Source organism: Erpetoichthys calabaricus, chromosome 8 (assembly GCF_900747795.2).
Source record: "Erpetoichthys calabaricus chromosome 8, fErpCal1.3, whole genome shotgun sequence".
NCBI classification, from domain to species: domain Eukaryota; kingdom Metazoa; phylum Chordata; class Cladistia; order Polypteriformes; family Polypteridae; genus Erpetoichthys; species Erpetoichthys calabaricus.
Window position 1 is genome coordinate 84,134,969 of NC_041401.2, and position 27,292 is coordinate 84,162,260.

A 27,292-nucleotide genomic window follows, 5' to 3' on the forward strand; every position below is an offset into this window, starting at 1 on the left:
ATTCTGATATTTAGCATGCAAAGATTAAGTGATTAAATTATTTTTAATGCCATTATATATACACTGTAAGAAATAAAGAGTTGAGCCAAGAAGCATTAGACCAACTTGCATGAAAACTAGCAGGTAGGATCAAGAAGACTAGGTGTCCAAATGATTTTTGATTATGTTGTCTGTTATGGTGACAACCTCCACTATTCCAGCAATTTAAAAGTGTTTTCATATTATTTGTCAGTTGTTTTGTTGGCTATCTTGCATTGTTTCCTGAGATAATGATATGAAATTTTGGGCATGGCCATGTGTTTCAATATGAAGTTAGGAGAAAGACACGGGCATGATTTAACAGATTATGCAGCACACCTCCTGGTCCAGGCTTTGGTCTTGTCACATCTGGATTACAGGAACTCTCTGCTGGTGGGTGTACTGGCATCTGTCACCAAGCCACTGCAGATTATTTATAATGCGGCAGCACATCTGGTGTTCAATTAGCCAAGGCAGGCACTTTTCCCTCCTCTCTTCAGATCACTACATTGGCTTCCTGTAGCTGCACTTATTGCTTGGAAACAGAGTAATCAATGCATCAGCACCTATATATCTGGAGACACTGTTGAGGTCCTATGCTTATTTTTGACCACTAAGGTCTGCTGTTGAACAGCGTCTGGTGATGCCACCTCTGCATGGCATTAAATTTCATTCCAGAATCTTTTCATGTGTTGCTCCTAGCTGGTGGAACGAGCTGTCCACCTCCATTCGGAAAACTGACTCCCTCAATGTGCTTAAGGAGCGTTTGAAGACTCTCTTGTTTGGTGAATTTCTCTAAATCTGATATTGGCTGTGAGGTTTTTATTATCTAGGAACTGTAACTTGTGGTGATTCATTTTGTACCTTTATCCTGTACCACTTGTTCCCAAACAGTCCCCCAGACTGATGTTTACTCGATTATGTTGACCTCTTTAGTAAGCTGATTTTGATAAAAACATTTCCTAACCTTATAAATGTAAATGCTTAAGACTTTCAGCGTTTCTGATCAATTCTGAACAGCAAGACTCCATCTTTTTTATTTCTTTAAGTTCATTGTCTCTCTATGCCCGTGCATTTTGTCGTAATACCCATTGGACTGAGAGTAGCCATTCAGGCTAAAGTTTTTTTGTTTTTTTTTGATTAAAAAGTTAAAAGGTTTAAGGGGCAATCCACAATCATTGTTAGAACATAAAATGAGTAAAAAAATATATTAAAACACACAATGGGAGGCAAAACATAAAGTTAAAAATTCTATTCTTTCCCCGTGAACAGCACAATGTTTGATAGTGTTTTATTAGGAATCCAAAGACATGAATGGATTTTAATGTGATGATGTTGTAATCTATGCATGAAGTCACGTGCCCATTTGATTGGCAATGTGAGTCGGTTCTACAAACTGGGTTGCAAAATGGTGACATATGAATGATAAAAATCGATCACAAAGTAATAATGTAAGCTAAAAATGAAAAGTCAAATTAATAAGTCCTGGAGTCCATTCTTAATGTATGCATGTTATTTTTCACTCTTGTTTCTGAGAATGCATCTGTCATGCTGTAGCCAGAGCTTTACCCCTCTGGTTGAAGTTTAATTTAATTTTATTTCATCTGATTGTGCTTGTGTATTTATTATTTAGTAAATATAATTTTGTTTTTGTTTTTTACGTCTTGATAAATATTGGTTTGTTAATTGGTTTAGGTGCTTCTCTGAGTTAGGTTTGTTCTGTTTTAAACTCTAAAGTGCCTTGTGCCTCGTCTGTAAAAAAAATCAGGTGACAGGGGTCCCCATGACATCACACCTGAGGGAGCGCCCCCAGGCTTTATATTTAGTGCTAATGATTAGTGTTCATGATCAGGCATTTGTTTAATTTTTTTCAACTAATCTTTAGTCTCAAAAAATAATATATATGGGAGGTCATAATGTTACAGCCAGGTATTGTTTCCTGTCTTATGTTTATTTCCCTTCTTATTGTTACTTCTGTCATTTCTGAATCATTATTTTTCATGTGTCTTTTGTATATATGTAATTTTTTTGTTAATATTATTTTATGTAAATTTAATTGTTTAATTGTTATGTTTTGTGCATATGTGCTTTACGGCCATATTGCTTCTGTTTTGTGAGTGGGACACCAAGGGAAGGGACCACCATGATATCACTCAGCCTTCATATCGAGCTTCTAGCAGAGGCTGAATGATGTGAAGTACATTTCTTGTGTAAGTACTATTCTTGGATTTTCTGTTTTATTGTGGACTTTTACTTTGTCTTTGGTTTCTGATTTCCTGATAACAGATTGTACTTGGGTTGCTTTTTTAGCCAATCCCATTTTGCCTCATTTTTGACTTTTTGCCTTATTTTGCCATATTGCCATTATCCTGACTTAATGAATTCTTTCTATTTAAAGAACATAGTTTCACAGTTTTCTTCTAACTTGAAGGGCTTGTCTGTGTTTTTGGGCATTTAAAGCTATTTTTGAACCTTTAACAAATAAGTGTAGAAGTAAAGAATCTTGGGAATATTTTAGATTTACAACTAAACCTCCAGCTGCACATTAAGCATATCACTAAAACTGCATCCTTTCATTTAAGGAACACTGCAAGAGTTTTTGCATAAGGATTTTGGAAACAAAATTCTATATCAAGTAGAGCACCAGGCACAATTCATAACAATCCCATTGTTACTGTTTTATTTACCTACAACTTTCAGGTTTTTTATGGTTTATTTTGCTCTTTTGGAGCTATTTAATTCAGGCAGGCACACACATAATTAACACATAGATTCAGGCAGGTGAAGCAAACCCTGCTGACTCAACTATAAGGCCTTTGGCCTTTTTACCTCATTTTACTCTTAAACCAGTGTCAGGGCCTATTAGGAATATTAACAAAATACTGTGGTATCTTTGTTCAACCTTCCTGTTGCTCCAGCAATCCAGGTGACTCAGAAGCGTTCATCTTTAACACTGTAATTATTTATTATTTTTTCAGGCCCTATTTCACTTGTCATTACACTCTAGAGAGCAACACATTTTCAGCACCATTAAAAGGTGAAAACCAAACAGGGTTGTATATCGTGGTGACCACGTGCAGCTAGCTAATACAGTAGAGTAAGAATGATTCAACAATGCAATTTTCCATGAACTTATTGAGCTTGATAGTGCATGAATTATTGGTCTTCATGATGCTGAGCAGTCAGCCTTATATACTAGAGAACATGTTGGACAGTGAAGTGATCTTGAAAATGATAGTTACAGACATGCACCAACGCACTTGGGAAGGAACTGGAACACCCAAAACAATACCAATTTGGAGGAGTAAAATTAGATAGGATGTCATAACAGCTAATTCAATATCTTCCTTCATCTACAAATGCTTAACACATTCCATGGATTCCTGTGTAATGCCTCCAAAGGATATACTTGTAATCTCCTGGGAACACTTAAGTGAGAGGCACATTTCCCTTTCCAGAAGTACAGATATTCTTGTCTCCAGCAGAAGAGGTATGGTATAATCTAGGACACCTATTACAGCATGGTTAGCACTCTCTGTATCTCATGATCTTCAGCTACTTAAGATTATTTTGGAGCACTTTGAATTTTTCCCTCTATCTGGCTGTTCTAAAATTAATTATTATTTATGTTTCATATTTGTTTTGTAACTTCCTGAATAACAAAATCCAACATTCTGTCACACTGGGTGCTTTTGTATTTGAGAAGCCAACAGGATTTATGTGTCAATGAGTAACATTGTGAGCATCATGTTGCTTAAGAGCAAGAGGTTGCAGATTATGTCTGAACTTCACCAAAAGAATAAATGAAAGACAGTGTTTCTTGTAAAACAAAAGGTTATGGTTTCTAAAATATTTCAAGTTCCAATTTAAAGTATCTTCTGAAATGCAATTCCTTTCCCCCATTTCAGGAGTTTAATGAATAACTCCTTCCCTGCTTGTTTTCAGTTAACCATTTCTGGTTTGCATTTTGTTCCTTTGCTTACAGTTTTTCTCAATCGCTTACACTTACCAAACATATTAACAAAAAATCCCAAACCACACCGCCATCTACCAAAATACAAACTTATTTCCCAAAACTATAAACATTACTCCCCTAATCTGATACATTATTCAGATTCATTTCACTTTTGGTACAAAACTCTACACACAAATCCCTTTATGTATAATTGGCTTTACCATGTACTCATTTAGAAAGCACTTGCTTCAATATCATTAACTCAAGTCAGCACAGCTGGAACACATTTAGCACACAATTGACCAGTTGCAAACTCTATAAGTCATAATTGTTCACATACCAGTCATAGTCTTAGGATAGCTAGATAACATGGCCATGGGTCGGTTCACTTGTTTTGGAACAATGGATCAACCACCACAGGAAGAAAGAGGAAGAGGACAGAGGTGGAGAGGTAGACAAATCTTTCTGCCTTCATATTCTCCTTTCCCAAACCCTATAGAGGAGTTTTTTTCAGCATGGCAGTGGAAGTTCTCCTCCTCCGGGCCATCGAGGAAGCTTGTTTGGACATCATAGTTGAGGCTTGCCAGGGACGGATAAGGCATGCAAGGGTTTTGTCATTGTGATGTCATTGAGATTCTCTGGCCTGACCCTGACCAGAGAAGGGATGCTGCAGCTAAACAGAATTTTCTTTCTTTATATATTTTGTTATTCATTAAAGTGTAAACTTTTTTAGAAACTTTCTAAATTTGTTGTTTTTATAGTGTTCATTATATAAAGAGGTAGTTGGGGGACCATAAATAACATTACTCATTGCAGTAACAGGTTTTTGTTGTAGTGTTTTGAATTGATTTCAGCATGGTGTAAGGCTATGTTGTACTGTATGTGTTTTTGAGGGTTTTTGTGTGATATCTGAAGGCAAAGTCTGGTTTTGATAGAAGAGTACATTGTTTTTGAGTAGACAGTTTAGTTTTTAACCTGGAAGTTTGATGTTTGGGAAGTTGAGTGTGCAGTTATGAAATTGTGTTTAGAGTTTTGGGAAATTGAGTTTTATTTTCAATAAATGTATCTAAGCAATAAAGAAGAACTGTAATAGAAAATAAGTTAAAGAAAAGGTAAAAAATATTTCATTTTCATTTTGGATTGACTTCCCTATTGGTTACTCCACAGACCATTAATTCTATAAAAAAAAGTTTTGATTGATTCAAAATGATTGATGGCATATGCCACAATACATTACTTGGCAACTGTATGACTCTATAGCAGCCATATTAACGAGCCCCAGTAAACTGATCTGAAGGTTTCAGAATCTTTTCTAATTCATATTTTCTTTTTCATATAATTGTTTTTCATATAAATTGAGCCATTACTTCTGGAAACAACCATTTTATAGGCAGTTGATGTATATGCCCACCTCACCACATTGGATTTCATAATATGCAGAGTTCTTTGACCTCAATATTCCTCGTATCATTTTTGTAACTTTTTAATTTTATAACACCTGCACAAAGATTTGGTGAGCATCAGTAAAAGTGGTAGGCTAGGATTGTGTTTTTCCATTCAATAAGAAAGGGAATGATAAAACAGACAAGTTTTACCAAAGAAACGCCAATGCAGCCATGGAACCATCAGTTTAGAATGTTAGAAGGAAGACTTCTATACACAAGCAAAGCACTGCATGTGCAAAAGAAATGGTCCTTTCTTATTCCATACTGATTGCTTCTGGCCAGAGTATAGCTCTATGTGTCATCCCCATCAACCTGCTCCTGGATTCTGAATGAAGATACTAATTTAAGACACCGCCATTATATTAACTCTATGGAAAGGCAAAAAGACTAAAACACTGCAGAAAAATGACTTTACTGGTCAGGTATCCAAGGTCTGTATTCAGATTTACCTGACCAAATTACCATCTGCTTATTGAGAGAGTTTGCTTGGGACACTGAAAGCCTGGAAACTGTGGTTTTAACTCTTCAAGATCTGTTGGTGTAATCTCCTGCTGCTTTGTGGCCTGCTTTATGTTATGATCCTGCCTTTCAAAAAAGGATGCAGGCTTCAAAAGACACAAGCGGACTCCTGCTCTTCATACAAGGTAAGCTTCAACACAGTAGGCCACACCACCTCTGGTGGCCTTGCCCCAACTCATCAGGGAGGCTTGCAGCCTACAAAGGTGTTTAAACTTACTAATATCATTGGGATATAGGAAAAACACTTGAAAAATTAAAAAAAAAGATTTTATGCAATGAAACAAAATAATACTCCTTAACTATTTAAATATGTATTAAGAACCCACAAGACAGGGAAAAAAATCAATTCTGAAGCAGCCATTATGTTCAGCTTCTTCTGAAATATATCTAGGGCCCTTACCTGCAGTGTCAGTGGCACCCACCCCCCTGGACTTTATATAAAATACACAAAAAACATACAAAGAAACTAAATGCAATAAAATGTACCTATACATACACACAAAATTATTAAACAAAACATTTGTCAACCCACAATTCATACAATAGAGAGCAAAATCAAAGCTATTTACAAAACAAGTCATAAAAAACGCAAGTAAATACATGCAGAGGCAAATTTTGTGAGACTTGCCAGAAGTTAAAATATAGCAAAAAGTCAAAAACCAGGAGATCATAAGCACAGGCAAATCAAGCCAAAACATGAGGCTAAATCAAAGTCAAAGAGTTCAGAAAACAAGATAAATACCAAGAGTTTTAAAAGGATATTTAAATGCAAAAGAAATCGTATCAAAAAACAAAATAGCATCAGAAACAGTTCAAAATAAAAATTTAAAATCCAAACAAAATGCTGAAACATAATTTTGATAAATGAAATAGATTCCTTGGAAAAAAAACCTAGAAAGGACTTTGATTAGATACTGATATCAATAGACAGAGGGAACAAAAACATTATCGCATAAAAATTTAAGCCAGGGATGAAGCCTGGCTGAAACATAACCATCTCATTCTGCTTTCAGTGTAATATGGTAAATGTTATATTATTTCAAAATTTCTCAAAAGAATTAGCACCTCATACATGCATAGTTTTCATCTTGTACATACTACCATGAAAACTGGCACAGGCTTCACATGACCTTGAACTGAGTGAGCAGGTTAGGACATGAATAGATAGATGGCTTATACACAAGAACGGTTTATTTCAACATTTATGATAGCTTTAGAAGTGAACCTAGAAAAGACTTAAATGAATTGTGTAGGATATTTAATGCCATCCATTCATCCATCTATCTGTTTTCTTCTGCTGATCCAGGTCCAGGTTGGGCAGCAATCTAAGCAAAATTGCCCAGATGTTCTTTTTCCCTGCCACCTCCTTCAACTCCTCCCAGAGAATACTGAGGCATTCCCAGGCCAAATGAAAGATATAATCTCTCCACTGTGTCCTGGGTCTGCCCCAAGGTCTCCTCCTGGCTAAACATGCCCAAAACAACTCTTCAGGGAGGCATCCTAATCAGATGCCAGAACCACCTTATCTGGCTCCTTTCAATGTGAAGGAGCAGTGGCTCTTCATTGAGCTTAAATTGTTTCTGGCAGTTCTAACGTGCAATGCTTCGGACTAGCACAAAACATGGCAGAAAGCTCTAGCAAGAATTTGTAACCAAATTTGAGAAATGAATAAAATAAAATCCCTGGCGTCTTACAAACCGTTATTTTCTATTGAGGTCTTAAATCCTAACCGAGTGAAAACCTGCAGTACACAGGAGTGAGTACAGCAGACCTGAAAAACTCTGTGATGCATTGAAAATGGAGCTCGGCTGTGCCGCATGTGAAGACAGCTTGCAGTGAAACATTTCACTTAGGTCATTTCTCCTCTGCTGCATTTTAATGAGAAACAAAAAGAACTAAACCCAACAGGGCCTAGAGCACTTGCACTGACAATATGTTCAGAGGTCTATATATTCTATATATAAGTATCTTTACAACCTTCTGACTGCATTAGGGTCATCTCTAAATATTTAAGCTTGTATATTAGTTTTTTAAAATTTCTTTTAAAGTACTTTTTAATGATAACATATGCAATTTTAAATTAAGCCAAAATAAATATTACAAGCTTTGCTCTTGGGCTTTAAAATAAAACATTTTCAAAGGTATGAAATGATGTTATTTTCAGCGAAGCAAGGAATCAGTTTATATGTGGCCTTCTTAGCCATCTTATCACAAGGAAATCCGCATAAACCTGACCTTTGTGTGATGTGCTTTGTTGCCCTTCTGCAGTTCACCTTTGCTGACATATGGCAACAGCAGATAATGAGAATAGATGCTATTCTGCTTTCATCTGTTGTCCTCTGTTAATAAGGAATTGAACACAACTAGAAAAATAAAACTAGAAAACTGGAAAAAACACTAAATGGGACCATACAGTTTGAGGAAAAAATTAATTCACAAACCCACTTAAATGTCCCAGTAGCAGTGGGCACAAGTAAGGAACCAATGGAAGAGATACCAGTCCATCATATGACCTACTCATACACACCTCCATATTTACAACCACATGGGACCAATTTAGTTTAGCCTAACCTGAATGACTTTGAGATGTGGGAAGAAAACTGGAGAAGACTACATGCAGGCACAAAAAGTATATATACTGTATAAACTCCTCAGACAAGACCAGGTGCTGCACCTAAAAAAACACTTTTAAATATTGCAATTGCACCTCCATGTGTGTGATTTTGCCACACTCTGTTATTTTTTAACATGCTAGGATCCATGAAACAACTTGAGGAGCATTCCAAATTATTCTCAGTGCCATACATTGAAGAATTCATGGGACATTCAACACAAATTTGTAATAAGGCTAATTAAAAAGGCACTGGTCTAGAAGCATAAAAAGTGAGATTTTTTTGGCTTAATTTAATTCAAATTAATTATCTCCATGAATTTAAATTTTGATGCTTTCTACAAAGACAAATCTCAACAATTTACTGATAAAATACTGATAGCACTGTCACCATGTTTTTTTGCATCTTGAAGATGACCCGTATGATTTTCTACACTGCATATTTCTTGACTGAATAAAATAAAAATAAATATCTTTAGTGTATACTTGTTACTTTTATAAGTGAAATATATAACTATTATCATACTATGCAGCATTTACATATCCTTTGATGCAAAAAAATCTACTTTGGTCAGCTTCGTCCCTGCTCCTTCCTGGCTCAGCAGCTGCTTCCATCGCCATTTTTGTAAAATAACCTGTCTGTATCTGATTACTAGTAGGTGTCAAGTACTTTCATGCACTGTATAGTTTTTTTTTTATTTTTTATATATAATCATGCTTGCCATCTATTCATTTTTGCAGTTTGCCTATTTTAACACAGGGCCATGAGGCAAGACAGGAACAAACTATGGCCGGACATTTCATTTATGATGAATGCTTAATTTCTTCATCACTCATACTTTCAATTGCCTAATGTGTCTTTTTGACAACCTTTTAGTATTTCATTTTTCATTTTATCCTTTGTGTCCTTCAGTTAAGTAATTAAATAATATGCATCCAATTTATTGATCCTTCAGTTTTTCAGGTTTTTACAATAGTACCCAAGGAAACATTAACACTGCCTTGGCAGCTTTGAACTCTACACCAGCGTAGACTTGGTTCTCAGTTTTGTTCACGTTGCAAAAATAAATTAGCCTTACTGTTACTCAATGAATTGGTGTAATTTCCCACCATCATTCCAAAAGTACAAAGTGGGTGTTGCAAATTGTATACTTTTTTCAACATATATTTATCATGTCTTCGTTGTCTTGCCTACAGAATAGCATGAGGGCAGAGTAACCGGTGCCAGAAATGGTATAAGGCAAGGGGCCCATCAGGTCAAATGACACTGGTGCTGTATTTCACAGTCAATAAGATGCTTTTATTCAGAAATGCTGACTCAAGAGTCAGTGAGGATTGCCTAAGGCTTACCAAAGAAGTCCTCGGCATGCTGGATTAATGGGAACCAGAGTACCCTTAAACAAAGACAGATAGGTAAGCGACATGTATTTACACTTCAAGGACATAAGGAGGGTAACAGAAATGTAAGAAAATGCTACAAATGATTTGTGTGTTCCAGTGAAACTGCATTTTGAGTGCTGGATGTGTTTTTACGGTGTTAATGCTACAATAATATTGATGCACCTAAATAAATACTTAGGTGCCTCTGTGGACTAAAAAATCTAAAGGAATGTCTTCTTAAATATATTCAGGCAGTTTAGGATCTTGATTACTGAATAGACAAGTCTTTAAAAGGAACTGTTTAAAGTGTTCAGTGAATTAAAAACTGATTTTCTTGAAGTCAACACCAGTACAAATAAAGGGAAAAAACATAATGAAAAACATAAAATACATCCATACAGCAATAAAAAAACTGACCACTGCTGAAATGAATTGTCTTGCCATTTTTCAAGTAATGAGTGGAGGAGATATTTTAAACAGTTGTTATTGCTAATAGCCGAATGAGTCACATGGACTGAAGGAAGTTATTTTCCTTGTTATGTTTTGATAAACCAAACATTGAATATTTTAATTCAATTTCTATGCATTATTATAAATCATCGAAAGGCAATTACGCATTTACTCATATTCTGCCTTGCACACCGGACACCTCTGGTGATATTTTATTTGACTTTCAACAGGTACAAAAATCTGATGGGTTGTTATACGCTTCACAAACAAAAGATCATGTTCCTTAAATACCTGTTTCTTTCACTTTCATGTGTAAAAGCAATGCACACTTTTATTCATCCGTTCTCCAACTTGCTTACCTAGTTCAGAGTCTCAGCATGTCTGTGCCTACCCTGGCATCACTGGATGCAAGGTGAGAACTACCCATGGATGGGGTGCCAGTCTTATCAAAGTGCACAATCACACATACAATCATTCTGGCCCCTCAACTACCTTGCAAATCTTCACAAACACGAGTCAAATGTTCAAGCTCTATACTGTTATGGCTGTAGGTGAAAGAACAGTCAAAAGGTGCTATGATTAGACGAAAGAGCCAATAAAAATTCTATGAAAGGAAGAGGCAAACAAGAGTTGTACAATAGGCAGGGGTTGAAACCAATAAAAAAAAAACTGCTCCAAAATAAAACAATGTAGTTAAAAAAAAACAAAGTCTAAACCACTCAGTCTGTACTCTAATTTCCCAATACCTGACTCTTGAAGCAGAAAATACATGAAAAAAAGTGATGTGACTTTGATCTAAAACATGGATAACAGGAACTGTGTGCCACCATCTTTTATAGGAGGACCATGATGACATGAACTGCAATGTAATACAACAGTCATGTGACCAGCAGTTACCATAAAGGTTGTAAACAATGTGGCCATGGCCATGCAGAAATAGCCACAAAATAACAGCAACCATTCAACAAACAGAACATAATATGGTATTGTCAGATTAAATAAAATACTGTAATTACAAAAATAAAGTAAAAATGTACACACAGTCATTTTTAACCCCTTGTTACCATACAAACAGGCAGTGATTTGAACTCAAGACTCTATAGAGACAGTAACACTAACCAATGCAACACTCATATGCTGTAAATTCCCTGTATACATACTCATTACATTAAGGCTAATAAACTGATAAATAAACCACATATCTTGTGTCACCAGTCTGAAAATAATTTTTGTATTTGCTTTTTCTGGTAATTAATAAATACATTTAATTGAAACATAAACTCCATACAATTTAAACCTTTTCTTTTTATTGCCAATGAACCCTCACTACATTAACATATTCTAATAAACAATACAAAGAAAAACATGACTCTGACAATTAATTTGATATTTTTGTAAAAGGGGATGTAAGGAGGAGTCTCATAAAAGACTATATTGTATCATATTTTGGTAGTGCACCAAATAGTGGCACAGGATATTCAGAAAAGATGTGTAATATCTCAAAAAACAAGACAGGGTGCGGAATATGAAAACAATATCCGTTTTAAAAATGTCTCTTTTTATGTCCTTCTTTCAAAAGATTAAGGAAGACTTTCTTAAATTGGAAAATTTCTCAAAAACCTTAACAGCAGCACTAATCTAAGAAAAACTTAAACATTGACAACATGAATAGCTGAACACAAAGGATATATATTGATATTTTTCTTCATATATTCAACCAACAATAGAGAGAAATTTAATTCTGGTAAGTTTCCCACCTTCTCAATTAAAATTGGCCTCAGCACAACCAGTTAATCATGAGCCCAGACTGGAAATGAAAAGGTGTAAAGAATGGATAGGATGATTATTTAAATTCCAGTTTAGAAATATGTTGGCCTACAACTCTATAGACAGGAGTCTGTTTGTTTTGTCCAGACACTGTGTGCTGTGGAGCTCACCTTCTCTGATTGTCTCTTGAATTCTCAGGATGTGAATGTTAGTTTAATGTGTGAGTCTGTGTTTAACTATTACGTATGTTTCTGTGTGTTGTGGTGTCCTCAGATGGACTAGCACTCCAAGTACAGTTGGTGGCTGCCAAAATCCAGATGCTACAAAAAAAATGTTCTTCTCCCAAATTTGCAGCTAAAAATGCAAATTTAATAAAAGCTTTTACTGTTGGAATGAAGATCATTTCATAACACTACAACAATATAAACACAGAAACCACCAATATATTCATATATGGCAAAAATCTATGCTTAGCTATGTATGATTTTAGGCAGTCCAAACTAAGACGGAAGTCTACCTGCTTTAGAATTAATATACTTCTATATTTATAATATACCATTACGTATGGTAATGGAGACGTGTCTGCATGACATTGACAGGAGCCATCATCCCACTTCACAAAACACATATGCAGATACCCATCTCTCTACCATAAAGATATTTAAATTCATCTGTCTATTTTCTGAGCCCACTTTACTCAATACATCATTGTGTAGAGTCATATCCTACCAGCGAAAACAAATGGTATAATGTCAATCAACATCCACTTACTCCTACACACTGGGCTAACAAAAAGTAATCAAACAACCCGACAGCATTGCTTTGTGCTGTTAGAAAAAATGAACAAGAAGACTAGGGACAATGCAAGGATGTATGTTTCAAGTGAATCGTCAGGGGTGGTATATCCTCATACATGTAGTCCTAACATAAACGTAAGGAAATAGAGGTAGAAAATAAAATGTTACATTTCAATACACAATGGGAGGTTTGAAAATAGAAAGTACTGCTTATAAGAAGGATTTAGGAGTCATAGTGGACTCATCAAAGTGTTCAGAAGCCATTAAGAAAGCTAATAGAATGTTAGGTTATACAGCATGATGTGTAGGATGCAAGTCTAAGGAGGTTATGCTCAAGTTTTATAACACACTGGATAGACCTCTCCTGGAGTACAGTGTACATCTTCTGGTCTCCAGGCTTTAAAAAAAGACATAACTGTTCTAGAGAAAGTCCAGAGAAGAGTGACTAGGCTGAGTCCAGGGCTACAGGGGATGAGTTATGAGGAGAAATTAAAAGAGCTGAGCCTTTTCAGTTTAAGCAAAAGAAGATTAAGTGGAGACGTGATTGAAGTGTTCAAAATTATGAAAGGAATTAGTACAGTAGATCCAGGCTGTTACTGTAAAATGAGTTCAACAAAAAACATGAGGACATAGTTGTAAACTTATTTAGGGTAACTTTTTCACAATTGTTATAGTTTTTTTTTTAATCTTGTTATTACAATCTTTGGCCCTTAATGAGCAACAAAACTTTTAATGACAGCCTTCAGCTTGTTAGCTTGAACCCTTTTGCATATTTGAAGTCTGTCACCTTTTCTTCTCTCATTCGACATCTGCCTCTCATTACAAATAACTCCTCTGCAAGCAACACTCTAGAACAAAATGAATGTACAATAGGTATAATGGCCAAAATACTATTTCTATAACTCTGTTTTTCAGTGTTTAGCTCATTTTCATCTGTTTTTATTATACAAAGATTGCATGCATCATTTGTGAATCACATATTGAAAAATGGGGCGGCACGGTGGCGCAGTGGGTAGCGCTGCTGCCTTGCTGTTAGGAGGCCTGGGTTCACTTCCCGGGTCTTCCCTGCGTGGAGTTTGCATGTTCTCCCCATGTCTGCATGGGTTTCCTCTGGATGCTCCGGTTTCCTCCCACAGTCTAAAGACATGCAGGTTAGGTGTATTGCCGATTCTAAATTGTCCCTAGTGTGTGTTTGGTGTGTGTGTGTGTGTGCCCTGTGGTGGGCTGGTACCCTGCCCGGGGTTTGTTTCCTGCCTTGCACCCTGTGTTGGCTGGGATTGGCTCTAGCAGACCCCCGTGACCCTGTAGTTAGGATATAGCGGGCTGGATAATGGATGGATATTGAATAATGATTTGCCATCCTTTAGCTTCAAACTCTGAACTTATTAAATATGAATACTGAATACCACTGACAAATATTTAAATACAACCTCCCTGAATGTGAATTAAAGTGTGCTAGTAAAGTAAATGTCTCCATTTTTATTTATATATTCTTAAAAAAATGAAAAAAGATAGGCAAAATACATTGACAGTTGTTAAATGTTAATAGATGGATTATAAAAACATATATATATATATATGTAATAAATATTGCACAGTCTGAATCTAATTAAATAATAGGATTACACTGTATGTTAATAATCACAAACCTAATGTTGCACAGTTGATAGCACTGCTTCCTCACATGTCAGAAGGCATGGGTTTAATATGCAGATCTGTCATTGTTCCATAGAGGCTGCACAGTCACACTGGGTACTCCAGTTTACTGCCATGCCCAAGTGACAAGCAGATTGGATTGAATTTGTGATTCTGAATTGCACTTTGGGCATGTCTGTGGTTATGTGTGTGTGCCCTTTGGTGGACGGGCCTCCTATCCAAGGCTGGTTGCAGCCTTGTGCCTGATGCTGCAGGGAAAGCTTATGGCTGCCTGGGGCTTCAAAATGTTTATAGGAAAGCTCAAAAAGCGAATGGAAGGGTTCACTGTGTTGTTCAGTAAATTGCCATTTCTGGGAAAAAAAAGTTCAGTAAATGTCTTGCTGTTAATATTTTGCGGTCTTCTTTAAAACAGAATTAAGCAGGAACAGTGAATTCGGGACAAGTTAAAAAGAGACACTATTCTCACGAAAACTCCATTGCTGGCATCTGTGTTTCACAGAGCTGCAGATCCTTGCAAGTCACGTGTGGAAATAAAGGAAACGCGGGTGAATTGACACTGATTTTTTACTTTTGCCATTTCAGAATTTGGAAATCGGAGAAAAACACGAAATTAAATAAAATACATATATATATAACGTATCTTTTAAATATTAACGCCTTCCAAGGAAGGCCTTATTAAATCTGGGCTTTATTTTTCCCATGGGAAGTTCATGTAATTGTCACGAAATCGCACCAACAAAAAAGCAGCACTAATGCCAAACCCACGTTATATTTGTAATATATTAAGTTTATGTCGAATTAAAATGCATTTCAACAACACATTGAGATAAAACAATATTTAATCATAATCGGGCCGATGGAGCGTTTTTTAAATTAAGAGCATCCAAATCTGAGCTTTACAGCAAATAATAATAACAGTAATAAACACATCTGCGCTACAATACACTGCAAAATAAGGGCTCTGTATAATTTACGATCTGGAACTCTACCCATTTGTCAGAGTCGTCATGCTCGTAGAACTACATTTGCAATAACACATGAAACGGAAATTGCCTGCACCAAGTAAAACTCGTTTCCTGAGTCCGAACCGAATTAATTTATTAATGCAGTTGTACATTCTCTTTTCGTTTCATTTTTAAACTCTGATTCGCATTTCATGTTTTAGAACATAGCCCATTAATCCCACTAATCCTCTTAATGCGCTACACAATAACAATCCAAGTCCTATATTTAGCTGCATAGACAATAACATGCTTCACTGTGAATCAATTTTATATTAACAAGGGAGTTCCCTTACGGTGTTAACCCCAAAATTCTGCAATAACGACGAAAAATTAGCACTACACTTTACCTGTGGGTAACGGCGCCGACGAGGTGTTCTCGTTGCTTTGATGTGTGCGCGCTAGCAGAGACCTTTCCTTACCAGCGCTCCGGGGCTCAGCCCTTAAACTGAACGGATGCTTCTCAGTTCAGCACTAAACTGCTGGACAGCGCAGTACCTACCAGCTCCGCGCCTGCTTGGCCGCTACTGAACTACGATCACAGCGCCACTTGCTGTAGAGGAGGAGTAGAGGTTGTAACGGTGCTTCCAAACTCGACCTTAACTCCCCCGCCTTTCACGCCCGGCCCTCCACTCCTCCGCCTTCCACTCCCCCAGCCTTCCACGCCACGCCCCTTGGATTCCGTGCACGTCCTCTGTCACATTGCTTTCGTTGCAAAACTATAACGTTGCTCAACCCTATAAGCCTAAAAGATTTTATTAATATGCCTTCCTCCGATCACGAGGCAAGAATCCGAGTTTCTGTTTATATTATTATTGTCGTATTTCTTTTTGGAAACAAATAAACAATTTTATAACATATGATTCATGATTCGTTAGTTAAAAGAAAGAAGACATAACATATTTTACATTAAAGAAACATCATGCTAAATATGAATGTGGTTGCTTTAACTTCAATTAGGCCTACAGTGATTTCTATTATTCAAGATATTTGAAAGTAGTTTTACATTATTTCTTGCACCTCCTTCAATAAAAGCGAAAGTTCCGTTAATGACATTAATTTATTATGTTACAAAATGAATGATGATCAACAGGAATGAAAATGAAGGTCTAAACTTTTGAGTTCTCAGTAAAAGAAAAAAAAAAACACTTTTAAAAGTGCTTGTATTCAACAATGTTTGAAATGATCAAGCTTATACGGGGATCTTCGTCCTCCATCGTTTGTGCTTTCCTAATTTTGTTATACACTGCAATTATACCGTTAATAAACTTTCAAACGTTTTCCTGTTTATTAATTTTAATGCATACTTGTTCGCCCTGTGAATATAACAGGAGCAACACTGATATATTACATAAAAGTAAATGCGTGTTTTGATAAATGTTTTTAAAATTACATCAGTTGAGTAAGTAAGGTGTTTAATAGTTGAAGTACTAATATTTATTAAATCATTCTGTATTTTTTATACTGTTGGTATCTTGGTGGCAGCACAGTGGCAGAGCTGCTAGCTCGCAGTAAGGAGGCCAGGTTTTCATCTCAGGTTCTCCCTGTGTTGAGTTTGCATGTTCTCCCAGTGTCTGTGTGGGTTTCCTCCCTCCATCCAAATACATGCAGGTTAGGTGGATTGGTGTTGCCAAAAACTGGCCTTATTGTGTGCTTGGCGTGTGTTTGTGTCCGCCCTGCAATGGACTGGCATCCTGTCCAGGGTTTGTTACTCCCTTGTGTTGTATGCTGGCTGGGATAGACTCCAGTATCTCCGGCGACCCTGTTTAGACAATGAATGAATGAATAAATGAATGATATTTTGGTTACCCCTAAACAATTTATTATGGTTATACAGGTATATGAAATTTTACTCAGGATAAAAATATGTTTAAAAGTTTTGGTTAGGGTGCCTCCATTCAGATACAAGAAATAACAGTGGATATTTGCACTCATTTAGGCTCTGTTTCAAATGGATATTGGTTCTTGCTTGCAGATTTATTTGTCATGTCAAGACGGGCATAACATGTGGTGAAGTGTAACTGTTTAAACAGGACAAAAGACTGGGACTCTAACTTCTAAGTATGTACTTATCAAAAAAGTGAGGCAAATCTCTTAAATTGCTTAATAGTTATTACTGTTTGTTTTTCTATACAAATGTAAATATTTGCATTATTAAAAGTTGCACCCTCTGTGCCTTACTTCCATAGACTGTCTTTCATATATTTTGGAACTGAACTAACACATTGATTCAGATTTTAAACTTAACTTTAAAAATGTTTTGTTTGGGTAGATGCGATAATTACAAATCTGACTTTTTTAAATGATTTTTAATCCTTTAATCATCATATACAATTTCTTATATTATCCATCCATTTTCCAACCCGCTGAATCCGAACACAGGGTCACGGGGGTCTGCTGGAGCCAATCCCAGCCAACAAGGCAGGAACCAATCCTGGGCAGGGTGCCAACCCACCGCAGGACACACATAAACACACCCACACACCAAGCACACACTAGGGTCAATTTAGAATCGCCAATCCACCTAACCTGCATGTCTTTGGACTGTGGGAGGAAACCAGAGCGCCCAGAGGAAACCCACACAGACACGGGAAGAACATGCAAACTCCATGCAGGGAGGACCCGGGAAGCGAACCCAGGTCCCCAGATCTCCCAACTGCGAGGCAGCAGCGCTACCCACTGCGCCACCGTGCCGCCAATTTCTTATATTAGGAATTTGTTATTTCTTACATATCCTAACTTCCTCTCCAAACAGAGGTATAACTTTTTGTAAATAAGATTAACGTTATTAGATCATCCGTCACACTGCCTGCTAAGGATTAATTTCTTCCAATAGTATGTTCAGCAGTCTTTGACCACTTTGAACCTATATCATCATCTCTGTTGTCTGATTTGGTGCAACGCCTGAATCCCACAAATTGCCCCCTGATCAGTGTCCCCCCTTGATTAGTTATGAAGGTTTTTGATTGTGTTGGACCAAGTATTGTCACCTTAATAAATGCTAGCTTGATTTCTGGTTGTGTTCCTGCTGCCTTGACACATGCTGTGGTGCATAAACTTACTTAAAAACAAAATCTGCACCCTCTAATGTGTCAAATTTCAGGCCAATTTCTAAACTGCCTTTTTATCTAAAGTCTTAGAAAAAGTTGTCCTTACTCAATATATATGGATGAAAACAGTATTCTGGAAAAAATTCAATTCGGATACAGATCTTCTTAGAGCACTGAAACAGCCTTGTTAAAAGTTTACAATGACCTCCTCCTAACTACTAATGCTGGAGATTCTGTCATTCTTGTACTGCTAGATCTTGCATCAGCTTTTGATACTGTAGATCTTACGATACTTACAGTACTGTACATCCCGCCTTCAACAGTATGTAGGCATCCAAGGTAATGCCCTGAAATGGTTTCAATCTTATCCAAGCAATAGGAACTTTTCTGTTCACTTGGGCGAGTTCTCATCCTCTTTAGCTCCTCTTACTTGTGGGGTTCTGCTGGATTACGTCCTTGGACCAGTTCTCATTTTGTTATACATGTTACCTTTAAGCTCCATTGTTAACAAGTATGGCTTCTCCCTTCCCTGCTATGCTGATGACACTCAGATCTACAGTATTTGCTACTAAAATCAAAGCAAGACAATACAGATCCTCCATGCTATTTCAATGATATTAAATCCTGGATGGCAAATAATTTTTTTCGAGATTGTGGTGTCCAAAAGTTCAGAAGGTTTGAGTATCTCTGATATTGCTCTTGGACCCCTTGCCATATATGTATCATAAAGCTTCAGTTAGGAGCCAGGCGTGATCTTTGACAGCTCATTCAAACTCAACAAACAGATAAATGCTGAGGTTAAATGAAGCTTTTTCCAGCTGAGATTTTAAGGTAAAGGCTTTTCTTTCTTTCAGTTACAGCATCTTGAAAAGGCCATCTAGGCTTTTATAACATCTTGTTTGGACTATTGCAATTTTTTGCAGGTAGGTGTTGATCAGGTCTTGTTACGATGCCTACAACTAGTCCACAGCTTTTGTGCTTGCTTATTGAAGTCTCTCATAGCATGGCCATATTTCACCAATACTAACCTTGCTTCATTGGCTTCCAGTCCACTTCAGAACAGATTTTAAAATTCTATTACTTTTTCAAATGTTTGAATGGAACAGCCCCATCTTGCCTCTCGAAACCTTTTCACTTGTATGTGCCAACAAGAACCCTGCGGCCTACTAGCCAGATGCTCATAGTTGTCCTGAGGCCGAGGTTGAAGCAAATAAAGGATTGGACTTTTGCTTATTTTCTTTGGAAAGGCTCGACCTTATTATATTGGGTCTGCCCCAACACTGGCCATTTTTAAGTCATCATTAAAGTCATTTCTTCTAGCTGGAATTTAACCCTGCAAGAGGTTGACATTATGTTTGTATATTTTGGCTCATGTAGATTCATGATTATAAATACTGTATGTATGTATGTATGTATGTATGTATGTACAGTATGTATGCATGCGTGTGGGTATTTTGAGTTTATCTTTTATGTAATGGTTGGTTATGCTTGCACTTTTGAGATGTGTACATACTGTATATTTTAACTGCTTCTTTTACCCTTTCTTGTGCAGCACTTTGGTTCGGTTTTGACTGTTGTAAATGTGCTTTTATAAAGAACATTTGCCTTGCCCTGTCTTATAAAGCATTGTTTTAATACATAAAACCAAGAAGTGCAGATCTGAGACAATGGTCTGCAAAGATGAAGTTGGTTTGCAACATTAATTACAAAAAAGTTAAACAATATATAAAACATTGTACGTTGTAACTGAACAATGAGGCACATGTATGTTTATGTTAAATTTTCTCACAAAGCACAGTAATTCTTCTTTTTCCTCTCACATTATCTAAAAACAGATGCATGTCTTCCATATGTGAAGAAGAAGATGAAGGGTCTAAAGACATATTTCCTCTCCTCTTCTTCTGGAAATTCAGATAGAAAATCAGATTCCTGAAGGGCCTCTATGTCGTCTTTCTCCATTTAGCAGTAATGAAGGGAGTGAGACTTGCCCCCTGAACAGAAATTTATTCTCAGCACACCATTTCACTGCCACCTTAAGGTGCTGAAGGATTCCGTGTTGCTGTAATACTTTTTATGAAAGAAAAAGTAAATTCTTTAAATGGTCATCATAAAGTTTATAGCCTTTTCTTTCACATTTAAAAGGAATGTAAAAAAAGGACAGAGTAAAAATAATGAACATTCTTAATTTGTTATACATTATTAACATTACTGCTTTCAATCACAGATTCTGCAAGTCTTCAATATTTCTTATAACACACTATTATTAACACAGTACACAATGCATTTCAAATTTTCTAAGGCCTTTAAGAGTTGTATTTCTATGTCAGAAGAGGTAAAACAGGCTTTTAGTCTTTTGGGCTTTTCATGCTTTTTGGGCTTTTAATGCTAAGACATACATTTTATTAACTATATAATAAGCACTGTAAGCCAGCGTCAACAAAATGTAGTTTATCTTTCTTATAGAAGTTTATAAAATGATCTGTCTGTACCTGCACATCAATGATTTGTGCTGGATATTAGATAGATAGATAGATAGATAGATAGATAGATAGATAGATAGATAGATAGATAGATAGATAGATAGATAGATAGATAGATAGATACTTTATTAATCCCAATGGGAAATTGGAGAAGGAAGTCTGATGTTTCTTCTAAAAGAAAAGATTTGAAACCTGCATTAATGCAGTGTTATGTAATAGTTCATATGTAGTGCAAGTCTTTACTCATCTTCTGTCTTTCCATTAATGGCTCAAAAGAGTCTAAACCTGAAAATAGAAAAAAAAATAATATTGGAAATGTTAAAAAAAGACCCAAAAGAACATGTACAAAAAAATGACACTGTCCAGGCTGCGCATTATTTCTGTACCTTCTAAAATTGTGTTGGGTTCTTGGCCTTTCATTTAGAAGGGCGTTTGCTCGCTCAGTCCAATATGAGCATTTATTTCAGTGATTTCAAAAAGAAGCATTACGTTTATAATGGTAAACATTTTGATTATTTGTCTTTGATTTACAACATGGTTAAGGATAATTGCCATATTACCGCAGAACTGAATGAAAGTTATTAATTGAAACTGAAATTTAATTTACCCCTTGGGGGATGGAGTTCTCAAGCAACATTGTACACCACCTCAAAGCTGGCATGTCATTTTAAAGAGGAATGAGCATAATGTAGTTGTTACAAGGAGTTTAATGTTATCAAAAATATTTATGCAAACCATTACAAACATACATTTAATATATGTGGATTTTTAAAGGTAGGTGTTTCTAGAACATCAACAGGACAGCATGCTATAAGTAATAAAAATAATTGAAATATAATAAAATAAAATAAACAACACAAATTGTAGAAGGCGCCAAAAATGGCAACCCACAACCAGATATAATCCTCCCTCCACAAATGCTACAATGAAAGAAGAGAGGACTAAAGTTGAAACACACCTCATTAAAATTGAAGGCGGCCTCAAGGATGGAATACAGCACATTCTACAGAGAAACCACAAAATGGTTATTTGGAAACCTGGACATAAAATATACATATATTATATAAATATATTACACAAAATTTAGCTATAATATGAAATGGCCGTATCATCAACATGAACATTTCTGAGTCAAGGCTATTCATCTGAGTTGAAAGGCCCTAATACGAGGAGTAAAAAATTAATCAAAGAAAAACATTAAATACTGATATACAGTAAACTGCTGACATTGACTTTTTAGCAAAAACAACAATGGATATTGTGACACATCCTGTGTTGCATCTGTAGATAGTAAAACCTGCCCAACAACAGAAAATGCAGTGTTAGCTCAGCTTTGTAAACTGTATTTTAAAAGTTCTAATTTAGAAATGTAAACATCAGTATTGTTTGCAAGTAAAGCAGCCTAGTGTCATTTTTTAAAATAAAACAACATGCATACACTACAGTACCTGCATAATTACCTGCATACTTTACAACGTGGGCTCTGAAGGTGAAGCAGTAGGATGCTGTCGTCTCCCTGCTTTTTAAAAAGAGGTCCCTTGGGGCTCATTTGGATATTTAATCAATGTAATCAAAGTTGGTTTTATATTCTCTGACTTTATGGAGAAATGTGGCTATGGAAATGAAGACAAAAATGATGTAGTACTAACTTGGCAGAAAGCGCTATCGTGCTTTTATAAATAGCTAACTTAACCACAGAAAAATCAAGTTAAAAAAGATATTTAACAAACGTTAATGACGACGATAAACATAAATACCTTTCATATTGCACACTAACATTACTATATAACGTCTCAAGTTAAAAAGTTAATATGGCTGAAATAATAAGGCACTATTAAAAGGAAATAATACAAGAAGGAAAGAATAATTAAAACAGTGTCCTTAAAAATAAGAAATGTCAGTAATATCGATAAACACAAAACACTTGGATTCGCTATATATAACCGTACATCTCACTAGTTTTGTTTAATGGCTCTAAAGTTTCTTTAAATATACTGAGCTTTTTATTTTGCGAGTCCATACCCGATTCTGTTGTGCCACTGTTCCTTGTCGGAAAACTTTTTAGGTTCCTTTTCTTTTTCGAACTGAAAAAACTGTACAAGTGCTCATCTCCTCCTCTTTCTACGGACTGTGGAAGGCCGAATCTTCGACCTGCAGCCGAACTCTTCTCCCAGTTTCCGCCACTACGGTGCTCAGATCTGGTGTCGGCTGTAATACAGTGGCTGTTGGTCGGAGGTTTTCTGTTCATTTAATTTCAAAACTGCATAGGTTTATATCATCATGTGTACAGAGTACTGTGAAAGTATTGCTTGCAAGTGCTAATCAACTTGAAACACGGCGCCACTTTCCGGAGCCATGATTAGTCATTAGCTGTTCTATTTGTAATGTGTGCATCGTATACTGTACTACACATTATAGTTTACCACACAATCTGGTGGTTTTCAATTAAACAGCAGTCCTATATTATAATTAATGGATACCATTTAAACATATTTTAACCAAAATGGGAGATAACCTATAACGTTTAATGCAAAATGGGTCTTTAGTGCGATTTTCAACTATTTTGACTCTTGGACCGGTAGAAGATTGTGAAAATCTTCGCGAACCACGGAGGTAGAAAATATAGAACAAAGGGAAAAAACGTATTAACTCTGTGTCATAATTTGACCAGCGGTGCATGAAGCAGAAATTCGTAAGTGATTATATCCTCTTTTTAAGTCTGATTTTTTAACAGAGCGGGTACTCTGCCACCCAGATTTACTGACAATAGAGCGGAGGTGCAGGCCTCCTTGGAGCTTCGAGCGTCCTCATTTAATGCGAATGGATCGAATCGCGGGCTCGATTTCCACGGACCGTCGGTTGGGATACACTGTTTTAGTGAATTTCCAGGCCGCTTTACGTACCCATTATAAAAGCGTTTTTTCGTTATGTCCTGATTAGAATTATTTTTTAACGTGAGCAGAAAGGACTTCAATTGGCACAGTCACTCCGTGGCACAGCTTTAAGCCGGTGACTTCGGACTGAAAAGGTGTTTGCTGTGAATGAATGGACATGAAATTCAAATTTTGCAACATTTTATTATAACAATTCTTAAGCTCTCGCGGTAGATGGCAGCAGAGTCCACATTTTTCATAGGTCGCGATTTCCAAAGAAGCCATTCATCTTTTATATAAAAACATCCATCCATCCATCCATTTACCAACCCGCTGAATCCAAACACAGGGTCACGGGGGTCTGCTGGAGCCAATCCCAGCCAACACAGGGCACAAGGCAGGAACCAATCCTGGGCAGGGTGCCAACCCACCGCAGGACTATATAAAAACATGAATATGAAAATATATAATATAATATTCTCAGGTTGAATTTTAGCAGCATCGGATGAGAGGGAGGAACCAGCACTGGTTAGGACACCATTACATCGCTGGGCCTTCTTCTACACTTAGCTAATGACCCCAACACAAGTTTATATAAGAAGACCTCTTTAACTTCCAAAAAGGTAGTGATGGAGCTGGGATGTGAACCTAGTCTCTTAGAGCTGTAAGGCAACAATGCTAACCACTGCAGCACTATGCTGTACCCATTACAGAATTAATTATATTTTTTTTTGTAAGTTTCTTCTAAAAGTGTTTAAAAGCTTTCTTTTGGGTGGTCTATATTGGTATTAAACTGATTTGTGAACCAGATATATGAAAAGGGTATGAAAAAGAAGTATACATTTTACACAGTGTGAATTTTGGTGTGTATTATTGTCATTATTTTGAGGAGACATTCAGGCACGAATTTGACTGTACTTGACAATAAATTTGAACAAGCAGCAGCCTCACCCCCATATTTCAGAACAGGTAGTCCACCTGAAGCTAAGCATGTTTAGGTCTTGCCAGTACTTGGATAGGAGACCAAGCAGGAAAGCTTGGGTTGTTATTGTAAGCAATGTTGGTGAGACCCTCAGGTCTGTGGTGTGTGTGGATTCCAGTGCCCAAGTGAAGTGACAGGGATACTATGCTCTAAAAACGTCACTGTCCTTCAGATGAGATGTTAAATTGAGGTCCTGATTCTCTATGGTCATAAAAGATACCTGGGCATCTTTCGAAAGAGTTGAGTATACCCTGATGTCCGGGTTAAATTGCCCATCATGGCCTGGTCATTTTGCACCTCTAATCATCCCCTGTCCCTTACTGGCTAACTATCTGTCTCAGCCCTTCACCACCTAATAGCTAATGTGTGGTGAGCATACTGGCGCAAGAATGGCTGCCTTAACGTCATTCAGATGGATGCTGCACATTTTTGGAGTTTGAAGTGGTTCCCCACTGTCTATGTAAAGTGCTTTGAGTTGGTTAGAAAAGTCACTGTAATTTTAAGAACATACAGTTCTACTGAGAGCACTTGATGGACTGATTGAGTGTGTTTATAGCTCTTGGGATAAAACTGTTTCTGAGCCTTGAGGTCTGTGCAGGAAAGGCTCTGAAGCATTTGCTGGATAGGAGAAATTCAAACAGACTATGACATGGGTGAGTGGAATCCCTGAAGATGCTGGTGGCTTTCCTGAGGCAGCATGTGCTATAAATGTCCTTCAGGGCTGGAAGCTGTATCCCAATAATCCTCTGTGCTCTCGACAAAACCCAGTGTAGAGCTTTCCGATCAGCTGCTGTGCAGCTGTGATACCACACATAGACAAAATGGGTTAAAATACTCTGAATGGTGCACTGAGAGTAATAACACTAAAGCAGCTATGGTATTTGGAATAGTTTGGCCATTCCGTACACCACTGTATTATTACAGAATGATTAAAATCAAGTGCCTTAAATTTCTAAACGATATGCAGTTAATTTCAGCATATTTGATAAAGCCCACATCATGGATGCAAATCTACAAAAGAAAGACCACAGAAACAGTGGCACTGCTTTGACACAGGATGCCTCCTGTTTGCAAAACCAAACAAAAAAGTGTGTACGCATGGTGTGAGACTGCTGTGAAAATGTGCATGGCTTTACAGCAAGTTTAGTTTTTATACATCTCGAAGTGAGGGTGGAAACGGGGGTACACAAAATTTTTGTGCATAAGCACTCTTTATACAAGGCCCAATGTCTCCAAGTGTGTGTCGCTAATATCTCCAAACATACAGAGACCAATGATGAAGCTTCAATGTTATGATTTTGAGATGATTCATATTCCAGGCAAGAATATTGTGTTAAGACGATGCTCTGTCACGTGCATCATTGCAGCAACATAAGAGTTCTACACAAACTAAATCTTCTGGTGTCAGATGTTAAATCCAAACAGATTACAGCAGAAACAAAGAAAAGGACAGGTTACAAAAGGTATATGAACATCTGAATGGTTGGCCTAAAGATTCTTGCCAACAATATTTTAACATCAGAAGTGAAATGAGTATTGTGAATGGACTGTTGTTAAAGCAAAGTAGAATTGCTATTCCTCAGTCTTCCATGGCAAGATATGCTTAAGAGAATATATGAAGGTCATTTAAGGACACAAAAATGTAAGAGAAGGGACCAAGCAGCTGCTTATTGGCCTGGAATGAATGCTGATATTGATAAAATGGTTTCTAGTTGGAGGCATGGTCCAAGCATCAGAATGGACAAACAACGGTCCAAGCATCAGAATGGACAAACAACAGAACCAATGATCATTGTTGATTTACCTGAGGGCCTTGAAAGAAAGATGGAACTGATTTGTTTCATCTGGATGGTAAGATGTGCTAGTAATAGACTACTTGTCAAATTATCCAGAGATGACATTACTGCCTAATTTATCTGCTACTTGTGTGATCACACACATGAAGTCTATCTTTACAAGGCATATGATACCACAAATAGTATTTAGCAACAATGAACCTTGTTTTAACTGTGAAGAGTTTCTAAAATCTGCATCAGACTATGACTATCACCATAGAGTTTCAAGTCCTCTGTATGCTCTGTCAAATGGCAAAGCAAAGAAAGGAGTTCATATTGTTAAGCAGTTAATGAAAAAAGCAAAAGACAGTAATTCAGATCTTTATTCAGCTTTATTAAGTTACTGACCCACCCCTTTAGAAAAGGAATCTCACCAGCTGAAATTTTAAAGGGTCATAAGTTACGCACTATACTACCATATACTTTTAGGCCAAAAGAACATGGGTGAAAGAAAAAATAGGCAAAAGAAAAAT

The 27,292-nt window shown here is 36.7% G+C and overlaps 1 protein-coding gene across 5 annotated transcripts in view; it reads right to left on the reverse strand.

Moving 5' to 3' along the window:
* Nucleotides 1-16,134, reverse strand: part of srrm3 (serine/arginine repetitive matrix 3) — a 437,508-nt gene extending 421,374 nt beyond the window's left edge. For 3 of the 5 annotated variants that reach the window (XM_051930824.1, XM_051930825.1, XM_051930823.1), the window contains exon 1: nucleotides 15,950-16,133. The gene's annotated coding sequence lies outside the window, so the exon portion shown is untranslated. Of the gene's footprint in view, nucleotides 1-15,949 lie in introns of all 5 variants that reach the window. The other 2 variants (XM_051930826.1, XM_051930827.1) reach the window with 2 other exon arrangements.
* Nucleotides 16,135-27,292: the final 11,158 nt, after the last annotated feature.